Source organism: Rhinatrema bivittatum, chromosome 12 (genome assembly GCF_901001135.1).
Source record: "Rhinatrema bivittatum chromosome 12, aRhiBiv1.1, whole genome shotgun sequence".
NCBI classification, from domain to species: domain Eukaryota; kingdom Metazoa; phylum Chordata; class Amphibia; order Gymnophiona; family Rhinatrematidae; genus Rhinatrema; species Rhinatrema bivittatum.
In genome coordinates, this window is record NC_042626.1 from 83,357,096 (window position 1) to 83,377,205 (window position 20,110).

Below are 20,110 nucleotides of genomic sequence, written 5' to 3' on the forward strand. Positions count from 1 at the left end.
TTTGTGGGTTTTTTTTTTTTTGCTTTGGTTTTGCTCTTCCTATTTTGAAAGGTGCCCCACCCCCAGCAGAAGCTCCTGTTTTGGCTCTGGCTACAGCAGCAATAGTGCTCCCTGGCTTCAGTCATAGGACTCTGGCAGCAGCAGTGGCATCCAGGTGCTAGAGACTGTGCCCTAGCCATATTAACAGCTCCTTCATACTGGGTATAGGTGCCAGATGCTAAATTTTAGGCACTCGGGATTTTCCCATCCTTTGCTGGCTACAGCAGCTTGCAGAGGTACTCTGAGAAGCTACTAGGGAAGTGAAGGCTGATTTTAACTGATGGACATCTTTGTTAGGGTAGGATGCACATGTGGATAAACATGTCGCCCAGCCAGTGATCAATGTTTAGAATAAGCTGGAGTGTTTGGAGCTGTGTGAGAAGGAAGGGAGTCTGGACTTTCCCATCTCTGCTTTTGCAGTGCACCATCCTGAAGGTCTGTGAGGGGTGGCTGTTGATAATTTTGGTCCTAGCAGCTGTTGCAGTTAGAGGTAATGGTATATTGGGGGCTGCATGTCTCTGCTTTAATGGAGTCCTGCTGCAGTGAGTGTCTGACTAAAGCCTGGATAGAATCTGTACATGCACAAGCACATTCTTATAGCACCTTCCTTCCACACTCTGGAGTCCTGCCGGGGCTTCTTGCAGCTTAGTCTGTGCTGTTGTAGAACCAGGGTAAACTTTAGCACACAGAAGGATTATGCTTCATCCAGCCTGCAAATTAGTAGTTGTCTGCAGTGTTGCTGCATATCTTATTCAATCCCTGCTCCTGCTGCCTTACCACTAACCTCCCTGTGGGCCTGATTTACTAACCCTTTCTCCCCAATCACATATCCTGCTCCTTCTATGTCTTGTGGAAGTCTGCTGCAGTGTCTGAAGAGGATGTTGGGGAGGTACCCGTAATGGAGAAGGTTTTCATGGGTAATGATTCAGATGGACTGAATCAAATCACGGTGAACCTAGAAGATGTGGTAGGCCTGATTGACAAACTGAAGAGTAGTAAATCACCCGGACCGGATGGTATACACCCCAGAGTTCTGAAGGAACTAAAAAATGAAATTTCAGACCTATTAGTAAAAATTTTTAACTTATCATTAAAATCATCCATTGTACCTGAAGACTGGAGGATAGCTAATGTAACCCCAATATTTAAAAAGGGCTCCAGGGGCAATTCAGGAAACTACAGACTGGTTAGCCTGACTTCAGTACCAGGAAAAATAGTGGAAAGTGTTCTAAACATCAAAATCACAGAACATATAGAAAGACATGGTTTAATGGAACAAAGTCAGCATGGCTTTACCCAGGGCAAGTCTTGCCTCACAAATCTGCTTCACTTTTTAGAAGGAGTTAATAAACATCTGGATAAAGGTGAACCGGTAGATATAGTATACTTGGATTTTCAGAAGGCGTTTGACAAAGTTCCTCATGAGAGGCTTCTAGGAAAAGTAAAAAGTCATGGGATAGGTGGCGATGTCCTTTCATGGATTGCAAACTGGCTAAAAGACAGGAAACAGAGAGTAGGATTAAATGGACAATTTTCTCAGTGGAAGGGAGTGGACAGTGGAGTGCCTCAGGGTTCTGTATTGGGACCCTTACTTTTCAATATATTTATAAATGATTTGGAAAGAAATACGACGAGTGAGATAATCAAATTTGCAGATGACACAAAATTGTTCAGAGTAGTTAAATCACAAGCAGATTGTGATAAATTGCAGGAAGACCTTGTGAGACTGGAAAATTGGGCATCCAAATGGCAGATGAAATTTAATGTGGATAAGTGCAAGGTGATGCATATAGGGAAAAATAACCCATGCTATAATTACACAATGTTGGGTTCCATATTAGGTGCTACAACCCAAGAAAGAGATCTAAGTGTCATAGTGGATAACACATTGAAATCGTCGGTTCAGTGTGCTGCGGCAGTCAAAAAAGCAAACAGAATGTTGGGAATTATTAGAAAGGGAATGGTGAATAAAACGGAAAATGTCATAATGCCTCTGTATTGCTCCATGGTGAGACCGCACCTTGAATACTGTGTACAATTCTGGTCGCCGCACCTCAAAAAAGATATAATTGCGATGGAGAAGGTACAGAGAAGGGCTACCAAATTGATAAGGGGAATGGAACAACTCCCCTATGAGGAAAGACTAATGAGGTTAGGACTTTTCAGCTTGGAGAAGAGACGACTGAGGGGGGATATGATATAGGTGTTTAAAATCATGAGAGGTCTAGAATGGGTAGATGTGAATCGGTTATTTACTCTTTCGGATAGTAGAAAGACTAGGAGGCACGCCATGAAGTTAGCATGGGGCACATTTAAAACTAATCGGAAAGGGGCGCTGTTGCGCGGCGAATGGCGGCGGTCGCATGAGTGCAGAGCTCCGTCCTCCCTAGCTAGTAAACCCTTTACTAACGGGCGTTTTCACCCCTCTAATCTACCAATATCAATCGAGCAGACTGCTTACCATTATAGTCTACCATCGGGATGGCTGCAAAACGTAAGACCACCGATTTAAAGCAATTTTCTTACGAAAAGGCGGCATCGGTGCAGGGCCTAGCCGGCCGTGAGGAAGCCGAGCTGGGATTGCCTGCTGCAGAGCATTTAGAAGACGCAGCTAGCGGCGATACTCCGTTTGAGTCGCAGTCTGATTCAGATTTACTCACTAAATCTGACCCCCGGAACTGGTTTATCACCTTGCGAGCTGACATGAAACAATTTCGCAATGAAATGCTGGCGGCGGTTGCCGAAATAAAAGAGGAGGTTGCCTCGCTGGGGCACAGCGTGGACGATATTGACGTGAGGGTAGAGGGCCATGGTGAGACTCTCACTCACCTATCCTCCCAGCATGTTCATATAACATCTGAACTGGCCTCTCTCTCGGAGAAATTAGAAGACTTAGAGAATCGGAGTCGTCGATGTAATCTCCGCATTAGAGGAGTCCCCGATTCGCAGGAGTATGCGGATGCCACTGCAGTAGCTCAACAAATATGCGCCCATGTTATTAACCATGCGGATGGCGGCACCAGTGACGGCATTCTCCCACCGGAGGGGATAAAATTGGAGCGAGCTCACCGAACGTTGGGCCCCCGAACGGAGCAGCGCGCCAGGGACCTGGTGATATGCTTCCATAGCTACCAACAGAAGACACGGGTTTTTGAAGCGGCGCGACAAGCTAAAGAACTGAGCTGGCAAAATCATTCAATTGCTATCTTTCAAGATTTAGCCCCTCTTACTTTGAAGAAGCGCTACGAATTCCGCGAGGTTACCTCAAACCTACGTGACTGCTCCATTCGTTATCGATGGACATATCCTTTCGGATTACAATTCCAGCATCAGGGGGTAACCCATAGAGTGAAGACACTGGCAGAGGCTGCGGAGGCCTTTAAAACAGCGCAACTTCCAGTTCACTTTCAAGCCCCTAAAATGGCGGCGGCTGCTACAAGTATGGACACAGCACCAAGATGGCAACGGGCGGCCAAAGGGGGACGATGGCTCCGACGCCAGCTGCATACCTCCCAGCAAGAGGCTGAGGGCGGAAGTTGAAGGACCTTTTGATACACTGCATGGGTTTTGGACACATTCATGGTTCTGGTTTGCTGTTCTATTTGCTCCTTAATGGCACTGCAGTGGCCAGTTTCTTGAAGGGCACCTGTGTCTTGGTTGTGCATTAAGCTTGTTCTCAGGTTATATTATTACTCTAACGCTATAATAGCTTTAATTAGCGGGTTTACTAAATTTTTGTATATCTTCTATGTTTGGGGAGGGGGGCGGATGTTATTGCACTGTGGCGCACTGCTTAGTTCGGATGTGCGAGCCTCCTAGGGCTGGGGATTTCCGCAGGATGTTAGCGGAATATATTTGGAATTTGGGGAAAAGCAACGATTTTTTTCATCTTTGCACACTGGGTCGTTCTTGTTACCTTGGGTTGGGGATTTGTACTGGGGTCCTGTAGGGTCAAGGGCCATATGTTTTTTCTTTTCACCTGTGACATGAGAGATGGCCTCACGTATCCTTTCGTTCAATGTCAAAGGGTTAAACACTCCCCGTAAAAGACAGCTTCTCAAACGGGAGTTGGCTTCACAACATGTGGCCATTGCCTTCATTCAGGAGACGCATGTCCGTAGGCACCACACTCGCCTCCTAGTGAACCCTGCCTTTGATCGTGCTTACTGGGCGGCGAGCACTAAAGCTGAACGATATGCTGGAGTGGGTATACTTATCTCTAATACCTTTATTTGTGATCTTCTTTATAGTAAATGTGATCCACTTGGCAGATATGTCCTTCTCAAGCTCAGGGCCGGCAATTGTATATTCACTCTTCTGAATGTTTATTTTCCTAATACTAATCAAACCCCATTTTTAGAAGAAATTGATGAACATAAGAACATAAGAAAATGCCATACTGGGTCAGACCAAGGGTCCATCAAGCCCAGCATCCTGTTTCCAACAGTGGCTGCTATCCGCTCATGGGGAGAGTGAACTTGTTGTGGGAGAGGACTTTAATGCCACAATAGACCCCACTCTGGATACCACTTCGCACACTGTGACTGCCCAAGGGATGCGCCAGGCCTGGCGCCAGTTTCTTGATAAGTGGTGCTTGGTGGACATCTGGAGACAGAGATTTCCGCATTCTCGTTCCTATACTTTCTATTCAGCTCCTCACAGCTCCTATTCCCGCATAGACTATTTGTTTGTAACCTCCCACTTTCAAAATTCTGTCGTGAAGGCTGACATAGAACCTCTTACATGGTCTGACCATGCCCCAATTTGGATAGAAGCCTGCTTTGGTGACCTGGATAGGGGTTTTCGCGCCTGGAGGCTTAATGACAGCCTATTGAAAGATAAAGAATTCACAAGTCATATTGCCTCGAGACTTCAGGAATATTTCTTACTCAATCAAGGTGCTGGGGTTTCCCCATCCATGGTGTGGGAATCCTCCAAAGCCTATATTAGGGGCCTGTTTATAGCCAGGTCGGCTTTTTGTAATAAGCAGCGGGAACAGGAGCGTGTGTCTCTTTTCTCTACTATTGCCAGATTAACTAAACAACATATGCATACTGGCTCTACCCATGTTTATCAGAATCTCCTCATGGCGAAAGATCGCCTTCGTTCTTTGGATGACGCGGCAATTAGTCACAATTTGACACTGTTAAAACAACAGTTTTTTGAGGGCGGCAATAAGGCAGGGAGATACCTTGCACATAAACTTAAAGCGGCTCGTTCCCGGACGCTGATCGCTAAGGTCCATAAAGCCAGTGATCCTCTGGTGACAGCCTCGGAGGATATCCGTCAGGCATTTACGGACTTTTATGCCCAACTGTACACGGGTGATACCCATATACAGGACACTGACATACAGACCTACTTAGATTCGATCACCTTACCTGCCCTGACTGGGGACCAACAGACGTTCTTAGATAGGCCCATCGCGCCTGTAGAGGTTATGGCGGCGATTAAAGCACTTAAACCTGGTAAGGCGCCAGGCCTCGATGGTTTCACGGGTGTATATTATCGTAGTTTTGGCTCTCAGGTTGTGGGACCCCTTACGGATTTTCTCAATTCCCTACGGGAGGATGGTCAGATTGATTTACACGCCAATATCGCGGGGATATCGGTTATTGCCAAGCCTGGCAGGGACCCCACCAGGTGTGGATCCTACCGCCCTATATCACTTATAAATATTGATTTAAAGATTTTTGCCCGCGTACTCGCTGCCCGCCTTAATAGTATCTTGCCCTCTTTGGTTCACCCGGACCAGGTGGGCTTCGTACCGGGGAGATTAGCGGCTGACAATGTTCGGCGTATAGTGGACATTGTGGATTTTGCACAGCATACTCATACGCCGGCTGTGCTTCTATCGCTGGATGTTGAAAAAGCGTTCGATCTTGTCCATTGGCCCTTCCTTTTTAAGACGTTAGCTCATATGCCCTTTGGTCCTCACTTTATTAATTGGATTACAAAACTATACTATCAACCACAGGCCAGAGTGAAAGCCAATGGGAGTTATGGGGTGCCATTTGCAATTGGCAAAGGAACGAGGCAAGGGTGTCCGCTGTCCCCATTGTTATTCGCCCTGTTTTTAGAACCATTTGCCACGCGAGTACGAGGGGCGGGGGAAATTTTGGGCATCCGATGCGGTGACCAGCATTTTAAAATCTCCCTTTTTGCCGACGTCATGCTTACCCTGACAGACCCCTCTCACTCTTTACTGGGGACTATGCGAGAGTTACAAGCCTTTACGGCCGTATCGGGTCTTAAGGTTAATTATGACAAATCCGAACTCCTTAATCTTAACCTTCCGCCTGATACTATACAGAATTTACAGTCTCTTTATCCTTTTAAGTGGGCGGCCCATGCTGTAAAATACCTGGGGGTTCGTATTGGAGTCCACTCTAAACAATTATTTCATTTAAATTATGTGCCCCTTTTGCAAAAGGGGCACATAATTTAAATGTAATTTAAATACCTGGTTCCGAGACACCCATTCTTGGCTGGGGCGTATAGCCATAATTAAAATGAACGTTCTGCCCCGACTGTTATATTTTTTTCACCACTATCCCCATATATGTTTCCAATGCCCTTCTCACTTCCTGGCAGCAATTGATTTTTGGCTTCATCTGGCGAAAGAGACCGCCGCGGGTGGCCAGAAATACTCTTTATCTCCCTAAAAATAGGGGAGGCCTTGGTGTTCCCAACCTGATTTGGTATTTTTGTGCGGCATAGCTTCGGGCCTTGGTGGTCTTACACAGAGATCACGCATTACCACAATGGGTTGTGCTGGAGCAAGCCATGATTGGATCGTTGCCAATTTCAGCTTTGCCTTGGCAGCCTCGCTCCACGTGGGGGCCTCTCTCATATATTCCCATGGCACTGCACACTACTCTGAGGGTTTGGTCCCAGTGGAAAGGTTGCTTAGTCGGCAAGGGACATGTCACCTTGCTGACTCACTTATTTACGGATTCTGTCTTCCCCATTGCCTCTCTTACTGCGGCCTCTCAGGGGTGGTTTTTAGCTGGTATATATCGTTTAGAGCATGTTATATCCCAGGGGGCCCTACTGCCTGCAGAGGACCTGGGTACTCGGTATCAATTACCCGTAGTGGATTTTTTACTTTATGCCAAGCTTATTTATTTCCTGAAGCAGGCGCTCAGAGCTGGCACCGTCCATCTCACCAATTCCCTATTTGAATCTTACTGCATGCACTCTTCCTCTGTGAGAGGGGTTATTTCTAAGATTTATACGCTTTTGAATAGTAAACAGCGAGGCCCCTTCAAGCAGCAGGCAGATTGGTCGGTTGACTTTGGCCGTGATTTGCAGGCTGAGGATTGGGACTCTATCTTCTCCCATGCTTATAAATGCTCTATTTCTACGGGGATACAGGAAAATTGCCACAAAATGATATACAGATGGCACTACCCCCCTGTTAGGTTGCATCGCTTTGCCCCCTCTATTTCTGATTTGTGTTGGAGAGGTTGTGGAATGCGGGGCACCTACTTTCATGTTTGGTGGCAATGTCCACAGATAACCCAGTTTTGGTCCTCCCTAGTTGCATGGATGAAAGATGCACTCCAGATTAATAAGTGTTTAGAGCCTTGGCATGCTTTATTAACTTTACCTGTTATGGATCTGGATAAGGCACAGAGTTACTTAGTCCAGCAGGTCTGTATTGCAGCGTGCTCTGAGATTGCTAGGCTTTGGAATCAGCAGAGCCCGCCTAGTTTGGCGCAGGTGCAAGCGCGGCTATACACTTACTACCAGATGGGTCGACTCACAGCAGTACATCATGACCGGCTGGGAGTTTTTCTGAAAGGGTGGGCACCTTATATTAATTGGTTGAGTGCGATTGGACCTCCCTGCTCCAGTTTGTAGCTTTACTGTGCCCTTATTGGCTGGGTGCCAGGTGCGGGTCTACTTGTGTTGACCCTTTAGTCACTACTTACACAATTCCTTCTTACACCCATAGTACATGTTGCCTTGACTGCCTCAGCACTCTTGTACCATTGTCCCCAGATTGGTGCAATTATTGGATTTGATGACCCATTGTACTATTCCCATTCATGCAATTTTGTTGCTTGGGGGGGAGGGGGTTTTGGGGGATTACTTTGTGTATTCTGTACAATATGCAATCAGTTCAATGTATTATTAGTGGAAAAATGGTCCAGACGGTCTCTGTATACATGCTCTCTTTATTTTTTCATGTTTCATTGTTGCATTCATTCACTGTCTGTACCAATAAAAATCTTTAAACACAAAAACTAATCGGAGAAAGTTCTTTTTTACTCAACGCACAATTAAACTCTGGAATTTGTTGCCAGAGGATGTGGTTAGTGCAGTTAGTATAGCTGTGTTTAAAAAAGGATTGGATAAGTTCTTGGAGGAGAAGTCCATTACCTGCTATTAAGTTCACTTAGAGAATAGCCACTGCCATTAGCAATGGTAACATGGAATAGACTTAGTTTTTGGGTATTTGCCAGGTTCTTATGGCCTGGATTGGCCACTGTTGGAAACAGGATGCTGGGCTTGATGGACCATTGGTGTGACCCAGTATGGCATTTTCTTATGTTCTTAAGAACTTGCTTCTCATTGAAGTTTATTTTATTTTATTTAACTTCTTTTACTATACCGACACTCAAGACCAGGTCTTATCGTACCGGTTTACATTAGAACAAGGGGAAAAATCAATTAACGTATAAGTGGAAAAGAGAAGTTACATTAAAACAGGGAGAGTAAAAACATGGATGTCGGAAGATAGGACAGAATTAAGTAATTGAACAATAAGTTAACAAAATTACAAACTATAAATTAACATAAAACAATAAATTAATAATACAGAAAACATGGATTATAATCAGCGGAAATATACATGGAAATATATATATATGGAATATATACAGCTGGAATATACATGTTAATGGTTCCTGCCTATTTTTGTTACATAATGGTGCGACTCCTATCATTGCACCTGTGCTACCTATGCCTTGCCTGGGTTCCCTTTCAGGCAAGACATAGAAGATGCCAGCACAAATGGTGTGTAGCAGAAAATGGCCCATTGCTAGTCGGAGAAGCTCTCAAATCACTCGATAAAGAGTAAGTTTTCCTTCACTGTGTAAGCAGTCAGTGCTGACATGGGTCAGTGGCTGTCTCTTTGGTCCACTGTAGAGTATAATGAAGTTGTTCTGACTTCTTGCTGGTCTTTGCATTGAGTCGCCCACTTTTGGAATGAGGAAGTGTAGAGCTTCTTCTCACATGATTCAGATAAAATGTAAAATAACGTTTTTCACAGGACAAGCAGGATGGTAGTCCTCACATATGGGTGACATCATCAGGATGGAGCCCAATCACGGAATACTTTTGTCAAAGTTTCTAGAACTTTGACTGGCATCTACTGGGCATGCCCAGCATGGCACTAACCCTGCATCCAGCAGGGGTCTCCCTTCAGTCTCTTTTTTTCCGCGCAGCTTTGGCGATGCAGATTTTTGGAGCTCTTCACAAGTTCCTGACAGGAATTTTCTTCTCAGGAAATTTGTTCCAAAACTTGCAAAAGTTTATACCCCCTAGGGGTCTCCCTTCTCCGCTGTCGATTGCTGCATCTGTACGGTAAGTTTTGCCTGTTTTTTGGTCGGTTCCCGGCGGGGACCACTTTGGGCCTTATCGGCACCGACCGCGGCCAGCCTCAATTTTCGATGGCCGCGATGGGTTTTCGTCGGTGCCCTGACTGTCCGAGGACAATGTCAATCACAGACCCTCATTTTTCTGTGTCTTTTGTCTGGGCTCGTCACACGACGTAGAGACGTGTACCAAATGTGTCCAAATGACACCGAAGGGCCGTCGGGCACGTCTAGAGACACCATTGACACCGTCCCCAGCGAAGCAATGCCATCGGTCCAATGCAGAGGAGTCTCACTCGGTGTCTCGGTCTTCAGCGTCCCCGTCATCGGTGCCGGAGCCAGGGAAGACTGAACACCGTGAAAAGCACCGGCATAAGCATCGGAGGCCTATGCCATCGACATCGGGGACACCGGTGTCGTCGTCGTCTGGTATCGAGCCACTGAAGAAGAAAGCCCGGGCTGAGGAGCTTAAACCCTCCTCGCATCCGGATGCACCGAGGTGTTCCCTGCCTTCGGTGGGTGTGGCAGCTGAGATTCCACCATGACCGGTGGACCCTCCAGATTTGTCCGCCATGCCTCCTACTCCGGACCTGGGGGTTCACGACTCAAGCGTTCCACGAGGAATTGCATGGGATGGTGCAAGAGGCAGTGGTCCAGGCCATCCAGGGCCTTCCAAGACCACCGACTCCAGCACCGGTGCCCGTGCTGGAGCCGGCACCGATGATGCATCAGTGCCCTGCCGGTGGCGCCAGGGAAATCTCCGATTCCCATGGCTCCATCGACACCCATTTTGCTGTCTTTGGATGAAGAGGACACATCGAGGCCGGAGCCCATCCCTGGGCCTTCAGGACTGAGTGCTCCGAGGAGACCGGCGAAGTCATTGATGCAGATTCGCCCTACATCGGTGCTGGATCTCGATCTGTCGGTGCTGAGACCGATACCTTCGGTGCCCAGACCTCCTCCGGCCGGGGGAGGTCCTTTTGTTCCATTAAGACCACCGCTGGATGCGGGGGATCAACCATATGATCCATGGACAGATGACACTTCAGATTCTCAGGATTCGGTTGATGTTCCCTCAGAACCTTCACCTCCTGAGGAAAGGCATAAATCTCCACCAGAGTACCTCTCCTTCATTAACTTCATCAAGGAGATGGCGGAGACTATTCCCTTTACGCTGCAGACAGAGGAGGACTCCAGACATAAAATGTTAGAGGTGCTTCAGTTCCTGGATCCTCCAAAAGAGATTATGTCTGTCTCAGTCCATGAGGTTTTATTGGATCTGGTGCAGCGCAATTTGGAGCATCCAGGGACGGTCCCTCCTGTCAATCGCAAGACGGATGCGATCTATCTGGTGCAGCCCATGCCTGGCTTCCAAAAGACGCAGTTGGCGCATCAGTCAGTGGTAGTGGAGTCCGCCCAGAAGAGGGCAAAACGTCCGAAACCTCATCTTCTGCACCACCTGGGAAGGAGCAGAAGTTTTTAGATGCTTTAGGGCGCAGAGTCTTCCACGGCTCTATGCTCATTTCACGTATTGCAGCATATCAATTATATATGACGCAATACAATCGAAATCTTTTCAAGCAATTGCAGGACTTTGAGTCCCTTCCGGAGCAGTGTCAAGATCAGCTGAACTTTATAGTTAAAAAAAAGGCTTCGACGCAGGGAAGCATGAAGTCCAATCGGCGTACGACATCTTTGATACGGCCTCCCGGTTATCAGCGGCCGTTATAAGTGCAAGATGTTGGGCTTGGCTAAAGTCCTCAGATCTACGCCCGGAGGTTCAAGATCGCTTGGCTGATCTCCACTGAGGAGATAATCTTTTTGGAGAAAAGATCCAGGAGATGGTGGCACAGCTGAAGGATCACAACAAAACACTGTCAGCTTTTGGCCGCTCATGCTGAGATTTCAACCCCCTCCAAATGACCATTTAGACAGGAGATGAAAAGGCCAGCTTAGAAAGCCCGAAGGAGGGGCGCTCTTGAGCAGTGTTGTAAGATGGCCGCTTGAATCATCCGCTCCCTCCAAATATCTCTCCTAGAGGCATATTTATCGCCTTAACCAGAGTATTATTTGCCGGAAAGCCTACTCGCTGTCGGGGGGGAACTGCCAAGATGACTACTCGACGGAAAATTACTGATCTTAAACAATTTTCCTTCAGTAAAATTGCTGATGATCTCCCTCCTGCCCATGAATCGCAGGCCCTGAAGCAGCGGGACAATTTGCAAGCGCCAGAGGAGTCAAGTACTACGCAGGAACCTCCTAGTGATCAAAATATGGCCATACTTCATTCCGATTTATCTACTAGAGCCGAAATTAGAGCATGGTTTGTCGAGCTCTGTGCAGACTTAAAAACTCATAAAGCGGAGATCCTGGCAAGCATGGAAGAAATGAAGGAGGACCTGAACGCGATGGGGCACCGCGTGGACGAATTGGATCTGCGAGCAGATAACCAGAGTGCCCATATTGATTCATTACATCAGCAAACGAACCAGCTCACTACTGACATGGAAGCAATGGCAGAAAAAATTGAAGATTTGGAGAACCGCTCGCGACGCTCAAATCTACGTATTCGGGGAGTACCCAAATCGGATCAGTTTACTGACTGCATGGCGACCGCGGCGGCCATCTGCACCGACCTCCTTACTACTCTCGGGGACTCCTCAAGTACCGAGGCAGCGCCACCCTCGTTAGAGCTGGAACGGGCCCATCGTGCGTTGGGACCTAGGCGCGACAATAGACCCCGGGACTTGATCATAAAGTTTTTAAACTTTAAACAGAAGGAGGAAATTATTAATTTGGTGAGAAACCACCCCCGCTGGAAATGGCACGATCTTGAACTATCTATCTACAATGATTTGGTGCCATCAACTCTGCAAAAAAGATATCTGCTGCGTGAGGTAACAACGGCCCTACAGAAGGAAGGAATAAAATACAGATGGGACTTCCCATTTGCGCTATTATTCCAGCACAAAGGGGTCACTTATAAAATTAAGTCAATAGAGGATGCAACGCGCTCTTTTACTGAGGCAGGACTTACTCCTGCATTTGCGGCTACTGCTCCTGCTCTTTCCAATAAAGTCGTGGATTCGACCCCAAGATGGCGGCGGCCTGAGTTGGGTCGAGGTCGTTTGTGAAGAGAGAATAGCCAAGCCGGCACGCTTGGCGCAAAGGATGAACATGTAGGATCACTGACGCTGGAGCTACTGCGTTACTGATGGCTGTCAAATGGTCTGTTTTTGGGCATATGCCCTGCAGCCTTCCAGCTCTTTTTTGGTAATCTCTTATAGATTGGTTATCACTGTTTGCTATTCAACTTTCTCTTTTCGATGGCGAAGATCTCGGCGGTTCCTGTGCTCTCATTTTCTGGCACAACACAGCCTTATATGAGCTCTCGGAAATTTAACATTTTACTTCTGGAGAGGTATGGAGGGGCAAATCTTCGGGCCAATACACTGCTCTTCAAGCACCCCCGGGATCAGCATTCACGGGGAGTGGTGAGCGAATCTTGCAAGGTCCAGTGTGTTGGCGTGATGGAGTCGACTGTATACTGGCTCAGCAGCAACCATTACCTATTCCAAGTTCTCTCTGTGGCTTTTTTATTGTATGCATTGTGTCACCATGTTATGAGCTCTCCCTTTACTGAGGTATCCCAATGGTTTGCACATAGTGTCCCTAACCTATCTATTAGGTATCATGGTTAAAATATTATCCCTGAATGTAAAAGGTTTGAATAGTTATCGGAAGCGTTTTTTACTTCGCACAGAAATGCTACATCACAAGGCTGATATAGTTTACATATAAGAAACCCACTTAAAGCGCAGACACGAACATTTGTTGGCTTATAGGGAATACCCTCATAAATTCTTGGCATCCTCTGACCGCCATAATAAATATACAGGAACCGGGATTTTAATCTCGGCCCAATGGTATTTGAATATATTATCCATATAGCGGATCCTGAAGGGAGGTTTGTATTATTGAAAATTCGGGTGAGCAATCAGATATTTACTTTGGTTACTATTTATGCCCCCAACCGGGACCATGAGTCCTTCCTACTGAAGTTCCAAAATGTGTTATTAACCCATGCAAATGGTTCCTTAGTCATAGGAGGTGACTTTAACATTACATTGAGACAGGATCTGGATCACTCAGGTGATCAACCCCGATCCCCCTGTAAGCCTAGAAAGGCACTAAAGAATATCATAGCAGACTGGAGTTTAATAGATATATGGCGGACTCTGTTTCCCCAATCGCGCTCATATACTTTTTACTCCACACCCCACAACAACTATTCCCATATAGATTATTTCCTGATTGATAAACAGCTGGGGAACCGAGTCCATGGTGTGGAGATCGACACCATAACTTGGTCTGACCATGTTCCTATTAGCAGAGATATTGACATGAGCAATAATGATTTGGGAGACCGATTCTGGAAGCTTAATGAGTCATTATTTTGGGATGAGGCTTTTGCTAAAAGGTTTGAGGAACAACTTCAGGAATATTTTGAGTTAAACACTAATCCCAACATATCCCCCGGTATTTTATGGGAATGCTCCAAGGCAGTAGCTAGGGGTTTGCTGATTTCTAGAGCCGCTCTGTGTAAGCGACTCAGGGAACAAGCTAGGGAGGAGATTCTAAGTGCCCTTAAGGTGTTATCCACTGAACATATGCGTACGCAGTCCCCTCGATGCTATCAGAACCTATTAGCCTTGAAATCCGAATTATATAAATTAGATAATGCACAACTTCTTCATCAGATGGAGATTACCAGACAAGCGTACTACGAGGGAGGTGACAAAGCGGGGTGCTTATTAACCCGAAAGTTGAAAGCTAGGCTATCTCAGAACACTGTTTCTAAAATTAAAGATCATGGGGGAAACATATTGACCGCATCTCAGGAGATACGGGCTGCCTTTTCTGGCTTCTACAGAACTTTATATAGCAATGATGAGCACATATGTCACACAGATATATGTGACTATATTGCAGGGTATTAATCTGCCTATACTCTCTGATGAGCAGCAGAAATTTTTGGATGCCCCTATTACGATACAAGAGGTCCTGGAAGTAATAAAAGCCCTTAAATCAGGCAAGGCCCAGGACTAGATGGTCTTTCAAGTGTCTATTATAAAAAATGTGCACATACTATAGCAGAACCACTTGCTCAATTCTTTAGTAGCCTTCGTGAGGAAGGGGAGCTTACTCCCCAGGCTAATGTAGCAGGAATCACGGTACTGGCTAAACCGGGGCGGGACCCCACTCAATGTGTCTCATACCGGCCTATCTCTTTAATCAATCTCGACCTTAAAATATTGGCTCTTAGACTGAACACCTTCTTACCACAGCTGGTACATACCGACCAAGTCGGTTTTGTTCCCCATCGCATGGCAGCTGATAATATTCGCAAAGTGCTGGACTTAGTGGGTTGGGTTCACAAGGAAAAGGATCCGGCGGTGTTATTGTCTATCGATGCTGAGAAGGCGTTTGATTTAGTCCACTGGCCATTTTTATTTCTTTCTTTACAAAAGATGGCATTTGGACCTTATTTTCTCAAATGGGTGCAGAAGCTGTATGACAAGCCCAAAGCCAGGGTTAAGGTTAATAATGGGTATAGTGCGGCCTTTGATATAGGGCCACACTATAGGGGGCACCAGACAGGGGTGCCCCCTATCTGGAGCCTCTCACCAATTTCATCAGAAGGTCTATAGATATTAGAGGAGTGCCTTTTGGGGACTCACAACATAAACTGTTGCTCTTCGCTGATGATGTGTTGTTAATTTTGACAGACCCTGTTAACTCCCTAAGGGGAGTGATGCGGGAATTAGCTAGGTTTAGTGCTGTATCTGGCCTCAGGGTTAATCTTGAAAAATCTGAGCTGCTTAATCTTAATCTAGACCCGCACACAGTTCAGACCATTAAGGAACAATATCCGTTTAAATGGGCAAAAAACACATATTAAATACCTGGGGGTGATGCTCTCCTCTAAGTTGTCTGACTTATACCGCCTTCATTATACACCACTAGTGGATAAGATTATGAATGACTTGAGCCGGTGGAATAGCGGCTCCTTCTCCTGGCTTGGTAGGGTAGCCATTATTAAAATGACCATATTGCCGAAGTTCCTGTATTTGTTCTCCTCCCTACCTGTATATATACTCTCTCCAATTTTGCGCAATTGGCAGAAAAAGATCTTTGATTTTATTTGGCGTCGCAGGCCACCTAGGATCTCACGATCCATATTATGTTTATCAAAATCTCAGGGTGGGTTAGGGATTCCCAACCTTATGCGGTATTATGCGGCTTCTCAATTAAGGGCGTTACTTGACATAAATAGGTCTCGATTTCCTAAACAGTGGGTGCAGATTGAACAAGCTATAGTGGGCTCAATGGAGTTGGCTGCTTTGCCATGGCAACCCCGTTATACTTGGAAACCTGTAAACTGTATTCCCTGGTCCCTGGCTGTCACTTTACGAGTGTAGAATCAATATCGTAAGCAGCTGGTGGGGAGCCATAGATATTTTTATCAGACTTCCTTATATAATAATGAACTCTTCCCTGGTGGCTATCAAAATCAGCACTTTAAGTTATGGCGGGAAAAGGGAATCACTAGTATTGGGCACCTCCTGTCTCAGGATGTGCTCCTCTCACGGGATCAGCTGACAGATAAATATCACCTTGTCAGGTGTGACTTTTTAGCTTATGCTCAGATTGCATATTTTATCCGCTCCCAGCAAAGAGCTAATCATCTCTGTCCTGGTCGGACTTTGGTGGAAGCTTATTGCTCAAATAGTGATTTTATCACTGGTTCCATCTCTAAGCTTTATCAATTATTCTTTTCACAAGGGCTGGAGCAGTGTTTATTTATAAAACGCTGGGAATCTGATTTAGGTGAACAGCTGGAATATAGCACGTGGAGGGAGGTTTTGAGTATGGCTAAAACATGCTCGATCTCTGCCAGAATGCAGGAGAACTGTTATAAAATGATCTATTGCTGGTATTTTACGCCAGACAGAATTCATAGGTTTTACCCACAGATGGGATGATACCTGTTGGCGTCAATGTGCAGGCTGCGGCTCCTATTTCCACATCTGGTGGGACTGCCCCAAGCTGACACCATACTAGCAGGCAACTTTTGCTTGGCTCAGCGAATTATTAGCGGTGGAGGTGCTCCCCTCAGCAGCTATAGCCTTATTAGGTATTTTTCCTGACATCATACCTAAGCAGCATCAACGGCTGTGTGCGCAGCTTTTTATAGCGGCTCGTAGCCTACTCGCATCTCACTGGAAATCAGATCACATCCCTATGAATATGGAAATCAAGGAACGACTCCATTATTATTACAGATTGGCATCTCTAACTGCTACTAAGCATAATCGAATAGCTTCCTTTACAAAAACTTGTAAACCTTTTGTAGACTATATGTCACAATTATGAAACATTTCTGGGATAAATGGTATTTGTGGGGACCCAGTAGTATTGGGATCTACCCGATTTGGATTGTTACATTTAAAAATTATCCACAGGTTAAGTGATATACTTGGCACCGGCTTTTAGGTCAGAGACTTGGATTGTCTATACACATTATTACTATACTTGTATTCTTCTATTTATGTTCTAGGTATGCGTTGTTTATACAATACTATACTCCGGACAGCTGACTATCATGTGGGGTGAGGAAGGGTGGGAGGGATAGGGGTGGGGGGAGGGGGGGGTGAAGAGCATTCCTTCTGTACATTGTAAATCGTTGCACGATTATTCTTCATATGAGCTTTTTTGACTTCTTTCATATGCAATTGTTTGAAATCTTCAGAAAGAGAAGTTTCGGATGGTAACCTTAGGCTCCTTACTTCCGCTTCTCCAACAAGGGGATTGGCTTTGCTCTCTGGACCTAAAAGACGCGTACCTGCACATCGCAATTACCCCGTCTCACAGAAAGTACCTCAGATTCCTTGTCGGAAGCCAGCACTTTAATACCGTGTACTTCCATTCAGCCTGGCCTCAGCATCTCGTGACTTCACGAAATGCCTGGCAGTAGTAGCCGCGCACTTAAGAAAACTAGGCACTCACGTCTATTCTTACCTAGACGATTGGTTGCAGAGTGCTTGGTCGGCGGAGGACGTTCTTCACTCCCTCCATCTTATGGTGCAGCTGCTACTGTCCTTGGGATTTCTCAGCAATTATCAGAAGTCTCATCTGATTCCATCTCAAGTCCTCTCCTTTATCGGAGCGGATCTCGACACGATCTAAGCAAAGGCTTTTAAGAACATAAGAACATAAGAAATTGCCATGCTGTGTCAGACCAAGGGTCCATCAAGCCCAGCATCCTGTTTCCAACAGAGGCCAAACCAGGCCACAAGAACCTGGCAATTACCCAAACACTAAGAAGATCCCATGCCACAATAACTGATTCACATCTACTTGTTCAAGACCTCTCATGATCTTAAAGACCTCTATCATATCCCCCCTCAGCCGTCTCTTCTCCAAGCTGAACAGCCCTAACCTCTTCAGCCTTTCCTCATAGGGGAGCTGTTCCATCCCCTTTATCATTTTGGTTGCCCTTCTTTGTACCTTCTCCATCGCAACTATATCTTTTTTTGAGATGTGGCGACCAGAATTGTACACAGTATTCCAGGTGCAGTCTCACCATGGAGCAATATAGAGGCATTATGACATTTTCCGTTTTATTAACCATTCCCTTCCTAATAATTCCTAACATTCTGTTTGCTTTTTTGACTGCAGCACACTGAGCCGACGATTTTAAAGTATTATCCACTATGATGCCTAGATCTTTTTTTCTGGGTGGTAGCTCCTAATATGGAACCTAACATCGTGTAACTACAGCAAGGGTTATTTTTCCCTATATGCAACACCTTGCACTTGTCCACATTAAATTTCATCTGCCATTTGGATGCCCAATCTTCCAGTCTTGCAAGGTCTTCCTGTAATGTATCACAATCCGCTTGTGATTTAACTACTCTGAATAATTTTGTATCATCCACAAATTTGATTGAAAAGCCCCAGTCCAAGTACAGATCCCTGAGGCACTCCAATTCCCACTCCCTTCCACTGAGAAAATTGTCCATTTAATCCTACTCTCTGTTTCCTGTCTTTTAGCCAGTTTGTAATCCACGAAAGGACATCGTCTCCTATCCCATGACTTTTTATTTTTCGTAGAAGCCTCTCATGAGGGACTTTGTCAAACGCCCTCTGAAAATCCACGTTTATTAACCCCTTCAAAAAAATGAAGCAGATTTGTTAGGCAAGACTTCCCTTGGATAAATCGATGTTGACTGTGTTCCATTAAACCATGTCTTTCTATATGTTCTACGATTTTGATCTTGAGAATAGTTTCCACTATTTTTCCCGGCACTGAAGTCAGGCTCACTGGTCTATAGTTACCCAGATTGCCCCTGGAGCCTTTTTTAAATATTGAGGTTACATTGGCCACCCTCCAGTCTTCAGGTACAATGGATGATTTTAATGATAGGTTACAAATTTTAACTAATAGATCAGAAATTTCATTTTTTAATTCCTTCAGTACCCTAGGATGCATACCATCCGGTCCAGGTGATTTGCTACTCTTTAGTTTGTTGTTCTGGCCTACTACATCTTCCAGGTCCACAGTGATTTCGTTCAGTTCATCTGACTCATCACCCCTGAAAACTATCTCCGGAACTGGTATCTCCCCAACATCCTCATTAGTAAACACGGAAGCAAAGAATTCATTTAGTCTTTCTGCAATGGCCTCTTCCCAGGGACCGAGCTCATGCGCTGGCAGTGCGGGCACGTACTATACAATCTCACCGAACCACGACAACTCGTCATGTCCTAGTCTTGCTGGGACACATGGTGTCCTCGGTCCACGTTACCCCAATGGCTCGCCTTGCCATGAGAGTAACACAGAGGACATTAAAGTCCCAGAGGTCACAGGCACATCATTCAATGTCCAACATTGTCCAGGTTACCAGGCAGCTTCGCCTCTCGCTGGAGTGGTGGATCCAGGAGTCCCACTTGCTCAAACAGCCACCATTTCAAGCTCCAGAACCTCAAATCATCTTAACGACCGATGCTTCCAATCTAGGTTGGGAAGCACACATCAACAAACTGCAGACTCAGGGAACCTGGTCTGCAGAGGAATCACAACATCAAATACATTTTCTGGAGCTCCGAACGATCAGATATGCTCTCAGTGCTTTCCAGGATTCTTGTCCAACAAAACAATCCTAATCCAAACAGACAACCATGTAGCGATTTGGTACATCAACAAGCATGGGGGAACCAGGTCCTACCTTCTATGTCAGGAAGTAGCGCAAATTTGGGCATTAGCTCTCTCTCACTCTATGCTACTGAGAGCGACCTACCTGGCGGGCGTGGACAATGTTCTAGCGGACAAACTCAGTCGTTCGTTTCAGCCCCACGATTGGTCCCTCAACCCCGCGGTAGTGGACTGGATATTTCGGAAG

The 20,110-nt window shown here is 45.8% G+C and overlaps 1 protein-coding gene across 2 annotated transcripts in view; it reads left to right on the forward strand.

Annotated features, from left to right (window-relative positions):
• The window catches only part of LOC115074348 (endoplasmic reticulum membrane sensor NFE2L1-like), a 266,568-nt gene that overhangs the window by 212,554 nt on the left and 33,904 nt on the right, over positions 1-20,110 (forward strand). The gene's annotated exons all lie outside the window — the stretch shown is intronic.